The sequence below is a fragment of the Heptranchias perlo genome, chromosome 16 (genome assembly GCF_035084215.1).
Source record: "Heptranchias perlo isolate sHepPer1 chromosome 16, sHepPer1.hap1, whole genome shotgun sequence".
NCBI classification, from domain to species: Eukaryota; Metazoa; Chordata; class Chondrichthyes; order Hexanchiformes; family Hexanchidae; genus Heptranchias; species Heptranchias perlo.
In genome coordinates, this window is record NC_090340.1 from 20,993,021 (window position 1) to 21,015,423 (window position 22,403).

Consider the following 22,403-nt stretch of genomic DNA (forward strand, 5'->3'; position numbering starts at 1 on the left):
AAAAACCCCCTCGGGCAGAATGTAAAATTCAAATTGCTGTAATGTACCTGTAATGAATCTGAAATGAATCTGTAAGCAATAATCTGTGTTGAGTATGATGCAATGAGACACCCGAGAGTGTCATGAACTGTAATTATGTCCAATGTGTTCATTGAACTGTACTTGACGTAACCTGCAAATTGTATAATCTGTATTGTGTACGTTTGGAAAGTGATATGACAACTGTATTGTATGTACTGCTGCAAATTTTATGAATAAAGTATATTTTTTGAAAAAAAAATCTGACTAAGTTTTTCAGTAAAATACCGAGCAACCCTTAGATATTAAAGCATTTCCAGAACTGGGTGCTGAGATGCAGCCGCCGCGAAAGCTCGATGGGGAAAGGCCACAGTTTAGGACGCTCTCACCGTCGTATGCCAAGGGACTGGAAACCAAAAAAAACTCCTCGTAATGAATGTGTAATGACTGTAATTGATGTAATGTAACTGTAATCTGTACTGATTGCAATTGCAATGAGGCACCCTGGAGTGTCATGAACTGTATTTATCATGTATGACCTGTAGTTGTATTGTGATAGTTCCATTGTTCTGTTTACCTTTACAATTTTTATGAATAAAGTATATTTTTGAAATATTAAAAAAATCTGACTAAGTTATATCCTTCAACACAAGGCGATCAGTAAGTGGTCCGCACGTAACGTCCTCGAGACCCTGAGGGAAAAGGAGATGATGGATCCTGTCGGTTGGTTCCCCGAGCAGACTGTCAATGTCATTTGGCAGAACGCCTCATCGCCAGAGCTTTCAAACAAGCACCAAGACATTGCTTGGCTGGTGGTAAGAGGGGCCCTTCCTGTCAGATCCTTCATGCACTCCCGGAGTCTCAGCACCACAGCACGCTGTCCCCGAGGAGGCTGCGGGGAGACGAGACCTTCACCCATCTCCTTCTCGAATGTGCCTTTGCCAGGATGGTCTGGAGAGAGATGCAGTGGTATCTGTCCAGGTTCATCCCGAGCAGTTCTGTAACACAGGACTCTGTGCTCTACGGGCTGTTCCCGGGGACGCACACCGAGACAGACATCAACTGCTACTGGAAGACCATCAACTCGGTGAAAGACGCCCTTTGGTCTGCCCAAAACTTGCAGGTCTTCCAGTGCAAGGTGCTACCCTCGACCGAGTGTTGCAGACTGGCACATTCCAAGGTCCAGGACTACGTGCTCAGGGATGCACTGAAGCTAGGTGCAGCCGCCGCGAAGGCTCTGTGGGGAAAGGCAACCGTTTAGAGCCTTCCCGCCATTGTATACCGAGGGGCTGCAATCAGGGAAAAAAAACCCCGGGCAGAATGTAAAATTCAATTTGATGTAATGTACCTATAATGAATCTGTAATGTACCTGTAATGATTCTGTGATCAATAATCTGTATTGAGTGTAATGCCACGTGGCACCCTAGAGTGTCATGAACTGTAATTATGTACAATGTGTTCACTGAACTGTACTTGATGTAACCTGCAAATTGTATAATCTGTATTGTGTACATTTGGAATGTGATATGACAACTTTTTGTATGTATTGCTGCAAATTTTATGAATAAAGTATATAAAAATATCTGTTCTTATCAGTTTAATATCTGATACATCCCCTATCTGGGGACCATGTATTAAATTGATTTTTGGAACAGGAAGATGGAATAGGGGCTTGCTCTGTCCACTCCATGCATCAACCCAGTATTGCAGTGTCTCTGGGAGCAGTGCACCTCCCCATGGGGAGATATTCAAAAGGAAAAACAGATCTTTCCCAGCGTCTCTGTACGTGTGTATGTATTATTACTGAGAATAAAGCTGATAAAAAAAAATGTGACTATGTTCTGTGAGACTCCCTCTTTGATGTGACAGGGCAGCACCCCTAAATCACAAAATAGAAACAAGGACACTATTCTTCCACCTCCCATCATTTACTGGTTTAAGAATCTGTAAGAACCATACTCGCCCACGAGTCCTAATACTGAAGCAATGATAAGATCCTATCATTCACTCCGTCATTCCCCACACTGTTCCATCAACTCATGATTTAACCTCTTCAACGAGACTGCACCAGATGGCAATGAAGCCTTAAAGTATCATTTTATGCAATGTAGCCTGTTTAGGCTCTAACTATTTCGCTACATATTGTGTTGTCTTTAGGAATATCACAAACTTCACAAAGAGAATGGCACTTATCACAGGTCTTGAAATAGTTTTTTTTATTTACTGAAACCAAACATGATACTTTCAAAAACAATTAATTCACTTTTCATTAGTTTATATCATTGCACACTAATCAGGATAAATATACTGAAGGCATGCATTTTGTTTAATACAGTAAATATGGACAATATTTTATATATATTCTGCCTATTCAGGAGCAGCAGCTACATTTGTCAGAGGTTTTCCCTTTGCACACACAGCCATTGGCGCAGTTAGTGCATCCGGCAGGACAGCAAGAGCAGCAACCTGAGAGAGGAGAGGGAAAAGGCAGAAATCAGTAACAATGAATCATTCACTGAAACCCCAACAGACCCTCCCATTACAGCACTGAGCTCCTCCCTAATAAACTAATCTGTGTCATATCTCCAAGTAATCCGTCTGAAAATGCCCCACCTCAGAAGCCCTACCTGTCAGTCTGTCAGCTGCTGTATTTGTGGTAAGATTTGGGTCCTTGTGATATCATCAGTCTGTCCCACCCACTGTTCAGTGATCAGCTCTTCAGGATAGAATTTTTCACCAGCTAGACTCACATGTGGATGTTTAAGGGGCTGATACTCCATTCCTGTGAGCTCTATTAAACGCTGCTGTTCCCCAGTTCGGGATGCACCCTCCATTTCTCCTTTGTGATCACCTTGAGATGTTTTTCTATGTTAAAGTTGCTGTATAAATGCAAACTGCGGTTGCTGTTGTAAATCTTGGGTAAAAACAGCACCGACAGGATTGTAGCAGCAGTGGGCTCAAAGTTGGTCGGTGAGGATGTTCCATCCTTAATTGATTAGGATTTAGTCAGAAACGAAGCAGTGATTATAAGGAACAAGTTAGTACAATAGGGGGTGATATGGGACATCACAGTTACTGCACTGTCCATTGGGGCGGCCTGAAGATCGGAGCAATAACCCATCCGGACTAACTGGGGCTTCATCTGGTCAGTGAACATTCCCTCTCAAATGATGGCTCCCTATATTATGGTTGTTTGCTCAGAGGGTGCCATTGATTTGAATGTTGTGGATTTATTTAAGCATCAGGAGTTATGGTTGGGGGCATATTCTGAAGCTTTGCAAGAGGGTAAATCTGATTCAGGTTTAGGGTTTTTTTTGTTGATTTGGTGTATTTTAGGGTTAGGAATAGAGTATTGCAGGTTAGAGATAGAGTTCGTGGTAAAGTTATGATTACGGTTAAAGTTAGAGGTAAAGTTACGGTAGTATAGTGGTTATGTTACTAGACTAGTAATCCAGAGGCCTGGACTAATAATCTGGAATCATGAGTTCAATTCTAATAGCAGCTGGGGAATTTAAATTCAATTAATTAAATAAAAATCTTGAATAAAAAAAAAAGTATCAGTAATGGTGGCCATGAAACTACTGGATTGTCGTAAAAACCCATCACTAATGCCTTTTAGGGAAGGAAACCTGCCGTCCTTATGCGGTCTGGCCGATATGTGACTCCAGATGTGATTCTGAATTGTCTCTGAAATGGCCTAGCAAGCCACTCAGTTGTACAATCTCGCTACAGAAATTCATAAGAATAAAACCGGACGGACCACTAAGCGCCGGACACGACTAAAGGCAAACTAAGCCCAGTCAACCCTACAAAGTCCCTCCTCACTAACATCTGGGGACTTGCGCCAAAATTGGAAGAGCTGTCCAACAGACTCGTCAAGCAACAGCATGACATAGCCATATTCACAGAATCATACCTTTCAGCCAACGTCCCAGACTCTTCCATCACCATCCCTGGGTATGTCCTGTCCCACCGGCAGGACAGACCCACCAGAGGTGGCGGTACAGTGATATACAGTCAGGAGGGAGTGGCCCTGGGAGTCCTCAACATTGACTCTGGACCCCATGAAATCTCATGGCATCAGGCCAAACATGGGCAAGGAAACCTTCTGCTGATTACCACCTACCGCCCTCCCTCAGCTGATGAATCAGTCCTCCTCCATGTTGAGCACCACTACCGCTACAATCCTGTCGGTGCTGTTTTTACCCAAGATTTATAACAGCAACCGCAGTTTGCATTGAGTGGAGGAAACACTGAGGGTAGCAAGGGCACAGAATGAACTCTGGATGGAGGACTTCAATGTCCATCACCAAGTGTGGCTCGGTAGCACCACTACAGACCCGAGCTGGCCGTGTCCTGAAAGACAGCTGCCAGACTGGACCTCCGGCAGGTGGTGTGAGAACCAACATGAGGGAAAAACCTACTTGACCTTGTCTTCACCAATCTACCTGTCGCAGATGCATCTGTCCATGACAGTACTGGTAGGAGTAACCACCGCACAGTCCTTGTGGAGATGAAGTCCCATCTTCACACTGACGACACCATCCAATGTGTTGTTTGGCACTACCCACTGTACTAAATGGGATAGATTCAGAACAGATCTAGCAACTCAAAACTGGGCATCCATGAGGTACTGTGAGCCATCAGCAGCAGCAGATTTGTATTCCAGCACAATCTGTAACCTCATGGCCCAGCATATTCCTCACTCTGCCATTACCAACAAGCCAGGGGATCAACCCTGGTTCATTGAGGAGTGTAGAAGAACATACCAGGCATACCTAAAAATGAGGTGCCAACCTGGTGAAGCTACAACTCAGGACTACATGCATGCTAAACAGCAGAAGCAACATGTTATAGACAGAGCTAAGCGATTCCACAGCCAACGGATCAGATCAAAGCTCTGCAGTCCTGTCACATTCTGTTGTGAATGGTGGACAATTAAACAACTAATGGGAGAAGGAGGCTCTGCAAACATCCCCATCCTCAATGATGGCGGAGTCCAGCACGTGAGTGCAAAAGACAAGGCTGAAACCTTTGCAACCAACTTCAGCCAGAAGTACCGAGTGGATGATCCATCTTCGCCTCCTCCCGATATCCCCACCATCACAGAAGCCAGCCTTCAGCCAATTCGATTCACTCCATGTGATATCAAGAAACAGCTGAGTGCACTGGATACAGCAAAGGCAATGGGCCCCCGACAACATCCCGGCTGTAGTGCTGAAGATTTGTGCTCCAGAACTAACCAAGCTGTTCCAGTACCGCTACAACACTGGCATCTACCCGACAATGTCGAAATTTGCCCAGGTATGTCCTGTCCACAAAAAGCAGGACAAATCCAATACAGCCAATTACCGCCCCATCAGTCTACTCTCAATCAACAGCACAGTGATGGAAGGTGTCGTCGACAGTGCTATCAAGCAGCACTTACTCACCAATAACCTGGTCACTGATGCTTAGTTTGGGTTCCGCCAGGACCACTCGGCTCCAGACCTCATTACAGCCTTGATCCAAACATGGACAAAAGAGCTGAATTCCAGAGGTGAGATGAGAGTAACTGCCCTTGATATGAAGGCAGCATTTGACCGAGTGTGGCACCAAGGAGCCCTAGTAAAATTGAAGTCAATGGGAATCAGGGGGAAAACTCTCCAGTGGATGGAGTCATACCTAGCACAAAGGAAGATGGTAGTGGTTGTTGAAGGCCAATCATCTCAGCCCCAGGACACTGCTGCAGGAGTTCCTCAGGGCAGTGTCCTTGGCTCAACCATCTTCAGCTGCTTCGTCAATGACCTTCCCTCCATCATAAGGTCAGAAATGGGGATGTTCGCTGATGATTGCAGTGTTCAGTTCCATTCGCAACCCCTCAGATAATGAAGCAGTCCATGCCCGCATGCAGCAGGACCTGGACAACATCCAGGCTTGGGCTGAGGAGTGGCAAGTAACATTCGCGCCAGACAAGTGCCAGGCAATGACCGTCTCCAACAAGAGAGAGTCTAACCACGTCCCCTTGACATTCAACGGCATTACCATTGCCGAGTCCTCCACCATCAACAGCCTGGGGGTCACCATTGACCAGAAACTTAACTGGACCAGCCATATAAATACTGTGGCTACAAGAGCAAGTCAGAGGCTGGGTATTCTGTGGTGAGTGACTCACCTCCTGACTCCCCAGAGCCTTTCCACCATCTACAAGGCACAGGTCAGGAGTGTGATGGAATAGTCTCCACTTGCCTGGATGAGTGCAGCTCCAACAACACTCAAGAAGCTTGACACCATCCAGGACAAAGCAGCCCATTGATTGGCACCCTAAACATTCACTCCCTTCACCACTGGCGCACCATGGCTGCAGTGTGTACCATCCACAGGGTGCACTGCAGCAACTCACCAAGGCTTCTTTGACAGCACCTCCCAAACCCGTGACCTCTACCACCTGGAAGGACATGAGCAGCAGGCACATGGGAACAACACCACCTGTACGTTCCCCTCCAAGTCACACACCATCCCGACTTGGAAATATATCACCGTTCCTTCATCATCACTAGGTCAAAATCCTGGAACTCCCTTCCTAACAGCACTGTGGGAGAACCGTCACCACACGGACTGCCGTGGTTCAAGAAGGCAGCTCACCACCACTTTCTCAAGGGCAATTAGGGATGGGCAATAAATGCTGGCCTTGCCAGTGACACCCACATCCCATGAACGAATAAAAAAAGGACTGGGACTAGAGTTAGGGTTAGTTAGATTTCGAGTTAGCGTTTGGATTTGATTTACTTTTAGGGTTAGAGTTAGAGTTATAGATATAGTTAGAATTCGGGTTATAGTTAAAGTTAGGGTAAGGTTTACATTTACAGTTCGGGTTAGGATTAGGTTTAGTCCTCACAGAAGTGCAAAAATAATTGGAATGAAAGTCCGGGGACCTTGTAATTTTCCATTCTGTTCCAGTCTGAGTCCTGCCCAGAACCATCAGTCACATAAATACAATGTGAGGGGTTTTAAACAGTCCCACAGTTACTCACTTTTCCGGCAGCGTCCAGCTTTGCTGGTGGGACATCGGCAGTCGGAGCACCTGCAGGTGTTTTCACAGGAGCAGGATCCTGAAAACAGGGAAAACAAACAAATATAAAGACACTGAGTTGGGATTTAAACCCCGAGAAATCCCCACCGTGTGGAGGAGCCCCGGCTCTTTGTCACCCTCTGATCTCCAGTTAATTTAATAAACAGCCTCCCCTCCAATCCTGCTCCACCTCAGTGACACTGAGCGGGGACACTGAGCTGAAAGGACTGACTCGTCTCCACTCACCATCCAGGCAGACACAGGCCTTAGAGTCAGACATTTCACTAACTTCCTCTTCAGTTTGGAGCCGTCACCGAATCAGCGTTTCTCGATCTTGTGCCGTTTGCTGCATCGGAGCCGAATTTTATGGGTTGTGATCGGCGGGGAATCGGGTGCAAAACCGGGGAAGGGGCGGGTCGGTCCGGGCAGAATGCACACGGAGCACCGAAGTGAATCAGCGGTTCCAGGTGGGAATTGCACCCGTCTCCTTCACTCAGAACACGACCCCAAAATATTCCTCAATAACAGCAATTTCCCAACATTTCCTGTGCGATCACCGTGAGTCTGAGCGTCTGCAGCACGTTTCACACCCACGGTCTGGGGGGTCCAGGACTGCATCTTCTGTTTTAGGTTTTATTTCCCTTTTCACTCTGGATACCTTTTAGTTCCTGTGTTTCAGATTGCTCTCCCAGGTCAGCCCCAGCTCCCTGTGTCCCAGAGAGTTTCACTACTTGCCTTAATATCTACAAAAGCGTTTTCATCCATATAGTGTTTTCTGAAGCAAGTGATCCATCCTGCTCAGACCTGTACTATACTCGGCAGGAAGATCTCTGATAGCCTTGCGCTGCTCAGGGATACGATCATCTACCTGCATGAGGGGGTGGGGGCGGTCAAAACCTGCCTCATCAGCCTGGACCAGGTAAAGGCCTTCGACAGAATATCCACACTTACATAGAATCATAGAAAATTTACAGCACAGAAGGAGGCCATTCAGCCCATCGTTTCAGCGCCAGCCGAAAATGAACCACCCAGCCTAATCCCACTTTCCAGCACTTGGTCCGTAGCCTTGTAGGTTATGGCACTTCAAGTGCTCATCTGAGTACTTGTGTTAAGGGTTTCTGCCTCTATCACCCTTTCAGGAAGTGGGTTCCAGACTCCCACCATCCTCTGGGTGAAAAACATTTTCCTCAGCTCCCCTCTAATCCTTCTATGAATCACTTTAAATCTATGCCCCCTGCTTATTGATCTCTGCTAGGGAAATAGGTCCTCCCTATCCACTCTATTTAGGCCCTTCATAATTTTGTACACCTCAATTAAATCACCCCTCTCACCCCTCAGTCGCCTCTGTTCCAAAGAAAACAACCCCTTTTAAACTTTTAAAGCCTTAACACACGTAAAAAGTACTTGGATGAGCACTTGAAGTGCCAATCTTTCCTCATAGCTCAAATTTTCCAGTCCTGACAACATCCTCGTAAATCTCCTCTGTACCCTCTCCAGTGCAATTACATCTTTCCTGTAATGTGGTGACCAGAACTGTATGCAGTACTCAAGCTGTGGCCTAACTAGTGTTTTATACAGTTCCAGCATAACCTCCCTGATCTTATAATCTATGCCTTGGCTAATAAAGGAATGTATCCCATATGCCATCTTAACCACCTTATCTACCTGTCCTGCTACCTTCAGTGATCCGTGGACGTGCACTGCAAGGTCCCTCACTTCCTCTACACCTCTCAGTATCCTCCCATTTATTGTGTATTTCCTTGCCTTGTTTGCCCTCCCAAAATGCATTACCTCACACTTCTCTGGATTGAATTCCATTTGCCACTTTTCTGCCCACCTGACCAGTCCATTGATATCTTCCTACAGTCTACAACTTTCCTCCTCACTATCAACCACAAGGCCAATTTTTGTATCATCTGCAAACTTCTATATCATGCCCCCTTCATTTAAGTCCACGACATTAATATATACCACAAAAAGCAAGGGACCTAGTACTGAGCCCTGCAGAATCCCACTGGAAACAGCCTTCCAGTCACAAAAACACCTTTGTCCGTCAACCATTACCCTTTGCTTCCCGCCACTGGGCCAATTTTGGATCCAACTTGCCACTTTCCCTTGGATCCTATGGACTTGTACTTTTTTGACCAGTCTGCCATGTGGGACCTTGTCAAAAGCCCTGCTAAAATCCATGTACGCTACGTCAAATGCACTACCTCATTGACCCTCCTTGTTACCTCCTCAAAAAATTCAATCAAGTTAGTCAGACACGACCTTCCCTTAACAAATCCATGTTGACTGTCCTTGATTAATCCATGCCTTTCTAAGTGATGGTTTATCCTGTCCCTCAGAATTGATTCCAATAATTTGCCTACCACTGAGGTTAGACTGACTGGCCTGTAATTACTCAGTCTATCCCTCTTTCCCTTTTTAAACAATGGTACAACATTAGCAGTCCTCCAATCCTCCGGCACCATGTCTGTGACGATACCGGATTCTTTACTCTTAGTCTGGTTCAGCAAAAACTGAAAGCGAATACACTTGAAAGTTTTAACACAATTTATTAGCTGCAGCTGACCCTATCTATAGAATTGATTTCAACTCTTGACAGAGTCTGGTCAATCTCATAGAACAGGCAAATTACACAGTCAAAGTTCACACAATTATACATTTTCAGAGTGGGGAGGGACATGAATAGCAAGGGGTTAAAACCAATCATAAGCTGAGTCTGGGCAAGCCATACTAACTGACATAATGACCGACCACTCACAGGTGATACCTGTTCATACGTAGGTCACAGGAAAGGGAGTCTCACTTATCTCAGGCCTGGGATGTTTTTCGACCTTATCCGAAATAAGGATCCATTCATTAGGTAGCTGCAAAACAACACTCCCTACACCTGCTTACCCCAGAATTCAGCTTATCTTATCGCTTTGCTTGATTCATAATAAAGCATACATTTTCATACAGGAAATTAATAACATAAACGAATGATCAAGGATAAACTCATTTGAAAAGCTCATTGTTCTAATTCTAGCTAGCAAAATGGGCCACTTATATTAACCCTTGGTTTACCATACTGCCATTTTATTATGGAGGCATCTTATTGAGCTACTGAAAGCTTACTACATATGCATTTCATTAGAGGGGCACCTCGTAGGTATTCTCATCTGTATCCAGGGAGGATTGGAAAATAATGGTCAGAGCCTCCACTATTTCCTCCCTTGATTCTTTTTAACAGCCTGGGATACATTTCATCCTAGCCTGGTAATTTATCTATTTTCAAAGATGCTTATCGCCTTAATACTTCCTCTCTCATTGTGATGGACGTGCTCTCCAAAATGGGGTGTGGGGAGGGAAAACGCGATATTATCCGACTGCTCTACACAGCTTTCCATAGCGCAGTCCAAATCAATGGGTGGGAGTCGGAGAGCTTTCTGATCAGATCTGGAGTCAGGCAGGGCTATACCCTCTCTCCGCGGTCTTGTTCGTATGGTGCATTGAGCCGTTTGCGACCTCCATCAGGAGGGACGCAGGTATCAGGGGGGTGATGATCCCAGGCAGAGGAGGCTCTCAGGTTAAGTCTTCCCTGTACATGGACGACATCACTGTCTTTTGCACCGATCAGCAGTCGGTTCACACACTGATGGGTATCTGCGACCATTTCGAACTGGCCTCGGGGGCCAGAGTGAACCGAAGTAAGAGCAAGGCCATGTTCTTTGGCATGTGGGAGGCCCGATCCTTTGTCCCCTTCACCAATGCTCCAAATTTATAATTCTCATCCTCATGTTTAAATCATTTCATGGCCTCACCCCTCCCTATCTCTGTAATCTCCTCGATTCCGACAATAGCTCGCACTCCCCAAAACAACTCCGTTCTTCTGACTCTGACCTCTTGTGCATCTCCTCGTCCCTTTCCTCAACAATTGGCGGCTCTGCTTTCAGCCATTGATGCCCCATGTTCTGCAATTACCCCACTAAACCCCTCCACCTCCCTCTCCATCTTTAAGTTCCTCCTGAAAACCTACTTTTGTTTACATTTTTGATCATGCTTTAGATCAGCCTTCCTAACATCTCGTTCCCTCTCGGGACGTTTTTCCAATTTGAAAACTGTTGTGGGAAAAAATCACCACTCGGAGTCAGACTTAAAGATTCAACATGCAGTTTATTGGACAAAGCTTTGGGAGAAGGACTGGACACTCCGTAGTGAACGCAGCTACCTTCTCAACTTTAAAATGGTTGTCATGCTTTTTTATACCTTTGAAATACAGATTTTCAGTAGCTTTTACATCATTAATCTTGATTACACACATTAACCAATTAAGTCCGCACAGCAACAACGGACAGTTTACACATTAACCAATTAAGTCCGCATAGCAACAACGGACTGCTTACGCATTAACCAATTAAGTCCGAACAACTATTATCACCTTAAGACAGCATGCCTTTGTTTCATGCAGTCTGGTTCTATAGTTTTATCAGTTCGTTGTGAAATGTCCTTTGTATTCCCAGACTGTAAGCCAGTTCTGGAATGTACAAACTCAACACTTTTAACTGTCTTTCCCACAGTCACAGAATCCATTTTATTTAATAGTGTCCCTTTGTTTAATAGAATCCATTTTGTTTAATAGTGTCCATTTTATTAGTAGTCAAGCGTTATATTTAAGCCTTTAATTAAGGTTAGTCTAATCTACACAAAGCGCATTTCAGTGTGGTTTTAGGGTAAATACCACTGTCGTGTACCCATTAGTCACTTCATCGTTGCCTTTAATTCAACAGTTCCAAATCCACGCTAACAGATCCCCCTGTTGGTCATGATTATGGCTTAATAATCATAGAGACCAATACTAACAAAGTCCATGCAACATTGGTCCGGCATTTAATACACAGCCTTTCGGGTATTTAACATCCGTGATGTTCTGTGCGTATGCCTAACCCGTAACTCACAGGTTACATGTTACAGATTTTGGGTGCAAAGTGCCCTATCTTTATGCTATTCGGCTGTTGGGGCGGCACATACACATTTCTGTTGTAAATTATCTCACCCTGTGCTTCTGGGCTGTGTCCAACACTATGTGGACATACAGTGACAGCATGTCTAGTAACACATACCTTTAATTTTGTTCCAGCCAAATTCCCTTTAAATATTTTTTTTTCAGCATATGGTAACATATTGTGATGGGATATGTGCATTCCGTCCTTCATTACCCCAATATTCTTGTTACACCTCTCGTCCTTGGGTTTCGGGTGCCATCACCACTATTACTAGTACCAACCCTAGGAGCCCTCCTCCGTCAGGTTTACACTCCACTTGAGTGGGGTACACTCGCACCATTGCCCTGAATTGGCAAGGGGAGATGTTCTTGTTTGGTAACAGCCGCTTGGAGGTACCACCTCCATCATGCCCACAGGTCAGGCTCACCCTCAGTTTGTTGATTCGTTATTCATAAGGGTACTTCCCCTGCCTGTATCTGGGCTAGGTTCTCTCGTGTCTGTTCCACAATCCAGTTACCATATGTACTGCAGATGTCATTAGCAGCCGCCTGCTAAGATACGTTATATTCCTCTTTTATTAATTTATTAATGGTTTGGGCATGTGTTTCTAGCACTGTAGCTATCCTGTGCAAATGTATGATCAGTATTTGATCCTCAGACAATTCCTTATCTGTGTTTTCATTTATTTTTTAAAAAATATATCTTTAATGCGAGACCCTAAATCTCTGACCTTTTCATCTAATGTTGCCAAACTAATGTTACTGTCCGATACAATATTTACAGTCAGCTCCAATATCCCAAAAATTATTTATTTTATGTAATTTCTTCTTGAACCGCTTTTATTTCCCAAAATATCCCACTATATTGTGCCCGAGTCCCTTCTATCATTTCACAATTATCCCAACTTGAGAGCAGTATTGTTGGACTGACAGGATTTGTCAATGTAAAATTTTTTTTTTCGAAAAGAATTCTTGATACACAGCAATCAATAGGAACCATTTAGACTGGACTTCTTTTATTTTAAAATATAATTTGATTATCCCCTTAAATTACCAGTAAATTTTTCTCCCTCGAGTGCTTGAATAGCAACTCATATAAATTTTTCTTATTAGTTCCAATTTCAGAAACAAATTATGTCCAGGCTTTGTGGTTTTACAGTAGAGATGAAGTGCTCATAATTAATTTTGGATGTAACTCCCATATCTTCCCACCTCGAGCACTCTGTCTCAGAAGACAATAAATGGGTTAAAACAAAACAAATCAAAATGTTTTCAAAGGAAGAGGATCAGGTTGATATCACCACGCTGTGACATTTGGTATCTGCTGATGTCTGCAGCTAAAGTCTTAAATCTTTAACATCACTGGATCGTTTCATGCACCAAATTTGTCCGGCAAAGGTTGCACCGTAACTTTGTAATTACTCTTGGTAATCCTGCAACATCAACAGTCATGTGGTCCCAAAAACCAGGGTCACCTGTTTTAAAAGAAACACAGAAAATCCATTGCGGCTCTTCTTGAGAGTCCAAGGGGTTAATTTGTCAAATCATCTTTTATTATTTATTTTGTCCAAAGGAATAATCTTTTTACCCGAAACAAATCAGAAAACAAAACAGGAGAGAGGAATTGCCTAGTCTTTTTCTCTTTCTCTCTCTCTCTCTGGAGCACGCAGCCTGTCTGAAATAAACACTGTCTCTCCCACATACAGATGTACGTGGGACTGCGGACTGGAATTTCTAACTCCAAGTCCTAATCTCTGTGTTTTCAAGATGTCCAAATCTATCTCTTTTACGATTATCCACCTCCATTCCATGTCTCGCTTTGTTTTAATACTTGAATTAGGAGGTGTTGATATAATTGTTGAATTTTCTTAGCATTCTCAACGCGAGTTATATAATTTGTCAGGGAAGGTCTCCCCTCGTTGGTCAGATTTATATTGTATCTATTATTCGTGAATAGCCCCCGAACTTGTCGAACTTCGTTATCATACTGTGGCGGGGTAAAACTGATAGGCGTTTAGTACCCTGTGTCAGTACATAGCTCAAGTAATGGACTTCCAATTGTCTAACATATGCTTTCTTTTGATACGATTTGTTTTACATTTCTTTCTTATCAATTTTTTTCACTGTAGCATTGTCTGGGTGCCTTTGGCATTTCCAAGTAATTGGGTCAACTTTAATAATATAACCTATATCAATTGTTACCTCATGTTCATCTGTGTAATGGTTAGCCTCAGACAGTTCTCAACTGACTGGGTCATTTCTATCTGTTTGAACTGCTCTTGGCATGACAGTCTGGCTTCTTGGGATGGAAGGGGTTAACATTAACTTGCTCTTGTGGCAGGAGCAATTTGATACTACTCCCTCTGAGATTATGTTTGCGCAATCAAAATTTCTCTTCACACAGTTTTGACTGATTTTTTTTCACTTCTCACATTTGTGGATTGCTTTCACTTTATCTTTTTCACACTAATTTTTTGAGATTTATTTTAATCATAGTCCAAAATCCACGCTAACAAAACACTATCAATACAAACTCATGTTGTAAATATTAAGGCAAGTGGGAAAACTCTCTGGGACATAGTGAGCTGGGGCTGACCTGGGAGAGCAATCTGAAACACAGGAACTAAAAAATATCTAGAGTGAAAAGGGAAATAAAACCTAAAACAGAAGATGCAGTCCTGGACCCCCCAGACCGTGGGTGTGAAACGTGCTGCAGACGCTCAGACTCACGGTGATCGCACAGGAAATGTTGGGAAATTGCTGTTATTGAGGAATATTTTGGGGACGTGTTCTGAGTGAAGGAGACGGGTGCAATTCCCACCTGGAACCGCTGATTCACTTCGGTGCTCCGTGTGCATTCTGCCCGGACCGACCCGCCCCGTCCCCGGTTTTGCACCCGATTCCCCGCCGATCACAACCCATAAAATTCGGCTCCGATGCAGCAAACGGCACAAGATCGAGAAACGCTGATTCGGTGACGGCTCCAAACTGAAGAGGAAGTTAGTGAAATGTCTGACTCTAAGGCCTGTGTCTGCCTGGATGGTGAGTGGAGACTAGTCAGTCCTTTCAGCTCAGTGTCCCCGCTCAGTGTCACTGAGGTGGAGCAGGATTGGAGGGGAGGCTGTTTATTAAATTAACTGGAGATCAGAGGGTGACAAAGAGCCGGGGCTCCTCCACACGGTGGGGATTTCTCAGGGTTTAAATCCCAACTCTGTGTCTTTATATTTGTTTGTTTTCCCTGTTTTCAGGATCCTGCTCCTGTGAAAACACCTGCAGGTGCTCCGACTGCCGATGTCCCACCAGCAAAGCTGGACGCTGCCAGAAAAGTGAGTAACTGTGGGACTGTTTAAAACCCCTCACATTGTATTTATGTGACTGATGGTTCTGGGCAGAACTCAGACTGGAACAGAATGGAAAATTACAAGCTCCGTGAGCTTTCATTCCGATCAGTTTGTCTCCAGTGTCGGGAATCACCATAAACCAACCTCTAATTCTAACTCCAACCATAACTAATCATATTCCCAACCCTAACCCTCACTCTAACTCTGAATCTAACTCTATTCCTAACATAGGGAATTGTCACTGATCCGATGGAACCCCACTGAGTCCCGATGGGTGATTGTCCCGATCTTCACGCTGCTCCAATTGCCAGTTCAGTACCTGAGATGCCCCGTATTGTCCCTCATTGAATTAAATTAACACCGAACGTCACTGTTTCGCTTGTGGTTAAACCAGAACCTCTTCACCTACCAGCGCTTAACCCGCTGCTGCTACATTCCTGTCGGTGCTATTTTTACCCAGGATTTAAAGCAGCAACTACAGCTTGTATTTATTCAGCGCATTTTAATGTCGAAAAACATCTCACGGTGCTTCACAGAGGAGAAAGGGAGGGCGCATCGTGAGCAGGGGAACAGCAGCGTTTAATGGAGCTCACAGGAATGGAATACCAACCCCTTAAAGGTCCACATGTGAAACAAGCTGGTGGGAAGTTTTACTCTGAAGAATTGATCACTGAACAGTGGGTGGGACAGACTGATGATATCACAAGGTCCCAAATCTTACCACAAATACAGAAGCTGAGAGACTGACAGGTGGGGCTTCTGAGGGGGGCATTTTCAGGCGGGTTACTTGGAGATATGACACAGATTAGTTTATTAGGGAGGAGCTCAGTGCTGTGATGGGAGGGTCTGGGGTGTTTCAGTGAATGATTCATTGTTACTGATTTCTGCCTTTTCCCTCTCCTCTCTCAGGTTGCTGCTCTTGCTGTCCTGCCGGATGCACTAACTGCGCCAATGGCTGTGTGTGCAAAGGGAAAACCTCTGACAAATGTAGCTGCTGCTCCTGAACAACTGGCCCTTCAGGCACAATATAGAAAGTGTTCTCCATATGTACTGTATTTTTTAAAAAGCCGCATGTCCTCAGGATGTATGTCCCGATCAGTTGTGTGTTGATATTATCTCATGAAAAGTGAATGATTTTTTTTGAAGTATCAAGTATCAGTAAATAAAAAAAATCTATTTCAAGTCCTGTGATCAGTGCCATTCTTTTTGTGAAGTGTGTGATATTCCTAATGACTACATAAGTGTAGGAAAAGAGTTAGAGCCTAAACAGGCCACATTGCATAAAATGATACTTTACGCCCACATTGCCATCTGGTGCAGTCTCATGGCGGAGGTTAAACCATGTGGTGATAGAGCAGTGTGGGGAATGATGGAGCGAATGATTCAATGGTTTCCTTGCTTCAGTATTAGGATTCATGGGTGAGGACGATTCTTACAGCTTCAACCTCAAAGCAGCAAATGATGGGAGGTGGGAGAATAGGGTCCATGTTTCTATTTTGTGACTCGGAGCTGCTCTGTCAAATCAAAGAGGGAGCCCCACAGAGCAGGGGCAGTAAATTCAAATTCTGAAGCACACAAATTATGTAACTCAGTCAGATATTAGTGACATGTGTAGACGTGGTATGAATTACTGATATCTCCAGTACAGGAGAATCGAAACATTTTCCTTGTGGACCACATCACTGTGGCTGTGGTATCCTGTGGGTCGCATATTAACTTTTACAACACCAAACACTAAAATTGAAGTAAAGCCATCAGCTGCCAGTTAATTTTCTACAATCAACAGTCATTGCTTTTAAAGAATAAATCTTTGGCCCTAAATTTATTATTATGAATATTCTGATTTTCTGTCAAATAGAGAGCTTTCTACACATTTCCTCAATAATATGTTCAGGAAAGATCGGGAAGGAAAGAAAGGAGGGGGCTGGGTGGCAGTTTTGATTAAGGAGAATATTGCAGTGCTGGAGAGAAAGGATGTCCTGGAGGGGTCAAAGACAGAACCTATTTGGTCAGAGTTAAGAAATAATAGAGGTGCTATTACACTACTGGGGGTAGTCTATAGACCACCAACTAGTGGGAAGGGTATAGAGGAGCAAATTTGCAGGGAAATTACAGAGATATGCAAGAACCATAGAGTAGTCATAATGGGGGACTTCAACTATCCTAATATGGACTGGGATAGGAATAGGGGCAAAGAGAGGGAGGAATTTTTGAAGTGTGTTCAGAAGAATTTTCTTGATGAGTACATTTCTGGCCCAACAAGGAAGGAGGCATTGCTGGATCTGATCATAATCTTCCAATCATCCTTAAATATAAGAATTACAAATGTTACACCCTTGTCCAAAAAAGGGTGTAAGGATAAACCAAGCAACTACAGGCCAGTCACTTTAACCTCGGTGGTGGGGAAACTTCTAGAAATGATAATCCAGGACAAAATTAACAGTCACTTGGAAAAGTGTAGATTAATGAAGGAAAGCCAGCATGGATTTGGTAAAGGCAAATTGTGTTTAACTAACTTGATTGGGTTTTTTGATAAGGTAACAGAGAGGGTTGATCAGGGCAATGAGGTTGATGTGTATATGGACTTCCAAAAGGTGTTTGATAAAGTGCCGCATAATAGGCTTGTCATCAAAGTTGAAGCTCATGGAATAAAGGGGGCAGTGGCAGCATGGATACAAAATTGGCTAAGTGACATGAAACAGAGAGTAGTGGTGAACGGTTGTTTTTTGGACTGGAGGGAGGGACACAGTGGTGTTCCCCAAGGGTTGGTAATAGGACCATTGCTTTTTTTGATATATATTAATGACTTGGACTTGGGTGTACACGGCACAATTTCGAAATTTGCAGATGACACAAAACTTGGAAGTGTAGTGAACAGTGAGGAGGATAGTGATAGACTTCAAGAGGATATAGACATGCTGGTGGAATTGGCGGACATGTGGCAGATGAAATTCAATGCAGAAAATTGTGAAGTGATACATTTCGGTAGGAAGAATGAGGAGAGGCAATATGAACTAAAGGGTACAATTCTAAAAGGGGTACAGGAACAGAGATATCGAGGGGTATATGTGCACAAATCATTGAAGGTGGCAGGCCAGGTTCAGAAAGCCGTTAAGAAAGCATACAGGCTCCTGGGCTTTATAAATACAGGCATAGACTACAAAAGCAAACGGGTTGTGATGATTTGGCCACAGCTGGAGTATTGTGTCCAATTCTGGGCACCACACTTTATCGGAAGGAAGTGAAGGCCTTAGAGAGGGTGCAGAAGAGATTTGTTTTTGTTACGTGCATAGACTGGAGAAGTTGAGGTTGTTCTCCTCAGAGCAGAGAAAGTTGAGAGGAGATTTGATAGAGGTATTCAAAATCATGATGGGGCTGGACAGAGCAGATAGAGAGAAACTATTCCCATTGGCGGAGAGGTCAGGAACCAGAGGATATAGATTTCAGATGATTGGCAAAAGAACCAAAGGCAACATGAGAAAAAGCTTTTTTACACAGCGAGTGGTTGTGATCTGGAATTCACTGCCTGAGGGGGTGGTGGACGCAGATACAATCGTGGCTTTCAAAAGGGAACTGGATCAATACTTGAAGGGAAAATATTTGCAAGGCCACGGAGATAGGACGGGAGAGTGGGACTAGTTGGATTGCTCTTGCAGAGAGCTGGCATAGACTCGACGGGCCGAATAGCCTCATTCCGTGCTGTAACCATTCTATGATTTTATGATTCTAATATTTTATGGGGTACATTTTACAAATTTGCTCTTCCTACATGGAGCTTCACCTGATGGGAGCACTTATTGAGAATTTGGCTGTGCACAATTTTCCATCCAGTACAATAAAAATACAAAGGAAGCTGGAAGAGATATTTATGTCTTGATATAATTCAGGGGGGGATAGCAGAAGATCAGAAATCATCCCCAGCTAGAGCTCAGTATCTTCCGTGGAACAATGTGGGAAGGCTGGTGGTTTCAAAGTTTCGAACTGATGGGAGAGGGTTGTGACTGCTGCAGATACTTTATGCACTAAATACTCAACACCCACTTAACGGAGTGACCTCTAAGTTGTCTGAATATTTGGGTAATGAAAAATGTCCACATGCAAGGCTCTTGTTCAACCACAGCAAAGGCTGCCAAATCAGGATGGTACAGGTTAACATGTCCAGATATAATACACAATGGTGCTGATAGTTTGTGTGTGTGTGTGTGTGTGTGTGTGTGGTGAGGACAGGGGGCGGGGGGGTCAGCTGTTGAGAAAATCATTACTAGGACTCAATGTCCTGTAGGGCACTGAGGTCGAACATATCTGCAGGCACATTTCCAAATGATGGGAGAGAATTATTAGTGGTCAGGATGTATGTCACTAATATTCAGGATTCAGATATTGAATACTAAATCCCACCCCCACTATTTGAGGAATATATTTGCTGAATTTGGAGTATCTAGCTATGTACACTAAAGGGTGTTAGACCAATCTTCACCCTTTTTCTTGATACATATACGTAGAAAGTCGACTGGAAATCGACCATTTACTTCAGAGGATGATAAGATTCCTCCGTTAGTGTTCCTTTGAACCGTCTTACCAACATACGAATTAAAAGCAGGAGTCGGCCATTTGGCCCCTCGAGCCTGCTCAGCCATTTGATAAGATCATGGCTGATCTGATTGCGACCTCAACCCTACTTTCCCGTCTACCTACTATAACCTTTAACTCCCTTGTTAATCAGGAATCGATCTAACTCAGGCTTAAAAATACAGGAAGTACCCAGTCCAATCACCAATCCATCACAGCACAATACTAAGTTATATTAGTTAACATCTTTTTTTCAGAGGCTTCAAGGACATAGACAGACACAGAGGTGCTTTAACTATTATTACTTTATTTAACAAGGTCGGTGAAAGAGATTAGATAATTATAGGCACAATTGTGAATTAAGTGAATCCTAATATTTTAACATTAGCTGCATTCTCTTGTTTATAACTTAGCAACGTTATGTTCAATGTCTAAGGTTACAACATGGCTTAGGAAGGTTACATTTACAGTCTATATTCAACACATCATTGATAAATACCGAGCTTTGAATGTTAATGCTATCCCTCTCTGATATACACACAGGCTTATGACTTTGGCTTTCTCGTAGCTCAGTACTTTGTGCAAAGAATGTTATTACTTCCTCTGGGATGCTCAGCTTCAACTTTGGGGATGCCTGCAGCACGTTGCCATCTGTGGTCATTGTCTTCCTTTGTCAGTTGTATCCTTGTCCAATATTAACTCAAACAGTACGTATGTCTTTCTTTATATTGTTATACTGTTATTTTACTCACACACTCAAAGTTATGAGCAATTAAATAATAAGTATGATACATTTTACAAGTTTACTTCTGTCAGGTTAATTAATCAGCCTTCCCATTGATCGAGAAGCCTTTTTATAGTTCAGAAAGCTCTCAAAATGCTTTGCTCTACCAACCATGTCTTATTTTAAAGACCAGTGACTGTTCTTAGTTAAGCAACCACAGGATCCATTATACACACAGCAAGACCTACAAACAGCAAGGGGAGGAATGACCAATTAATCTGTTTTGGTTGGTTGAGGCAGGACACCAAAGCAACTGCCTGCTCTTCTGTCAATAGTAGCAAGGAATAGAATCATAGAATCATAGAAAGTTAAGGCACAGAAGGAGGCCATTTGGCCCATCATGCCTGTGCCAGCCGAAAAAGAGCTATCTCGGTTAGTCCCACTTTCCAGCACTTGGTACATACCCTGTAGGTTATTGCACTTCAAGTGTACATCCAAGTACTTTTTAAATGTATTGAGGGTTCCTGCCTCTACTACCCTTTCAGGCAGTGAGTTCCAGGCCCCCACCATCCTCTGGGTGAAAAAGTTTCTCCTCAGCTCCCTTCTAATCCTTCTACCAATTACTTTAAATCAATGCCCTCTGGTCACTGACCACTCTAATAAGGGAAATAGGTCCTCCCTATCCACTCTATCTAGTCCCATCATAATTTTACATACCTCAATTAAATATCCTTTCAGCCTCCTTTGTTCCAAAGAAAACAACCCCAGCCGATCCAATCTTTTCTCATAGCTAAAATTCTCCAGCCCTGGCAACATCCTCGTAAAATTCCTTTGTACCTTCTCTAGTGCAATCTCATCTTTCCTGTAACGTGGTGACCAGAACTGTATGTAGTACTCAAGCTGTGGCCCAACTCGTATTTCATACAGTTCCAGCATAACCTGCCTGCTCTTATATTCTATGCCTCGGCCAATAAAGGAAAGTATCTCGTATGCCTTCATAACCATCTTATCTACCTGTCCTACTACCTTGAGGGATCTGTGGACATGCACTCCAAGGTCCCTTTGTTCTTCTACACTTCTCAGTATCCTTTCAATTATTTTGTACTCCCTTGCCTTCTTTGCCCTCCCCAAATGCATTACCTCATACTGCTCCAGATTGAATTCCATTTGCCACTTTCCTGCCCACCTGACTAGCCCATTGATATCTTCCTGCAGTCTACAACTTTCCTCCTCACTATCAACCATATGGCCAATTTTTGTATCATCTGCAAACTTCTTCATCAAGCCCCCCACATTCAAGTCCAAATCATTAATATATACGACAAAAAGCAAGGGACCGAGTACTCAGCTTTGCGGGACCCCACTGGAAACAGCCTTCCAGTCGCAAAAACACCCGTCAACCATTACTCTTTGCTTCCTGCCACTGAGCCAATTTTGGATCCAACTAGCCACTTTCCCTTGGATCTCATGGGCTTTTACTTTTTTGACCAGTCTGCCATGTGGCACCTTGTCAAAAGCCCTGCTAAAATACATCAATCACATTACTCTCATCGACCCTCCTTGTTAACTGCTCAAAGAATTCAATCAAGTTGGTCAGACACGACCTTCCGTTAACAAATCTATGCTGACTGTCCTTGATTAACCCGTGCCTTTCTAAGTGACGATTTATACTGTCCCTCGGAATCAATTCCAATGATTTGCCCACCTCC

General features: G+C 43.7%; 2 long non-coding RNA genes and 1 pseudogene across 2 annotated transcripts; 2 read left to right on the top strand and 1 right to left on the bottom strand.

Moving 5' to 3' along the window:
* Positions 1-1,548: 1,548 nt before the first annotated feature.
* LOC137333887 (U2 spliceosomal RNA) lies at positions 1,549-1,754 on the top strand (annotated as a pseudogene).
* A 464-nt stretch (positions 1,755-2,218) lies between these two features.
* On the bottom strand, positions 2,219-7,681 carry LOC137333284 (uncharacterized). The gene is made up of 3 exons (XR_010965839.1): positions 7,317-7,681; positions 7,033-7,110; positions 2,219-2,485 (listed from the first exon to the last, which is right to left on the bottom strand). It is a non-coding gene; the product is annotated as an uncharacterized lncRNA (long non-coding RNA).
* Positions 7,682-14,708: 7,027 nt separating this feature from the next.
* Positions 14,709-16,583, top strand: LOC137333551 (uncharacterized). Its single transcript, XR_010965914.1, has 3 exons — positions 14,709-15,102; positions 15,309-15,386; positions 16,311-16,583. It is a non-coding gene; the product is annotated as an uncharacterized lncRNA (long non-coding RNA).
* Positions 16,584-22,403: the final 5,820 nt, after the last annotated feature.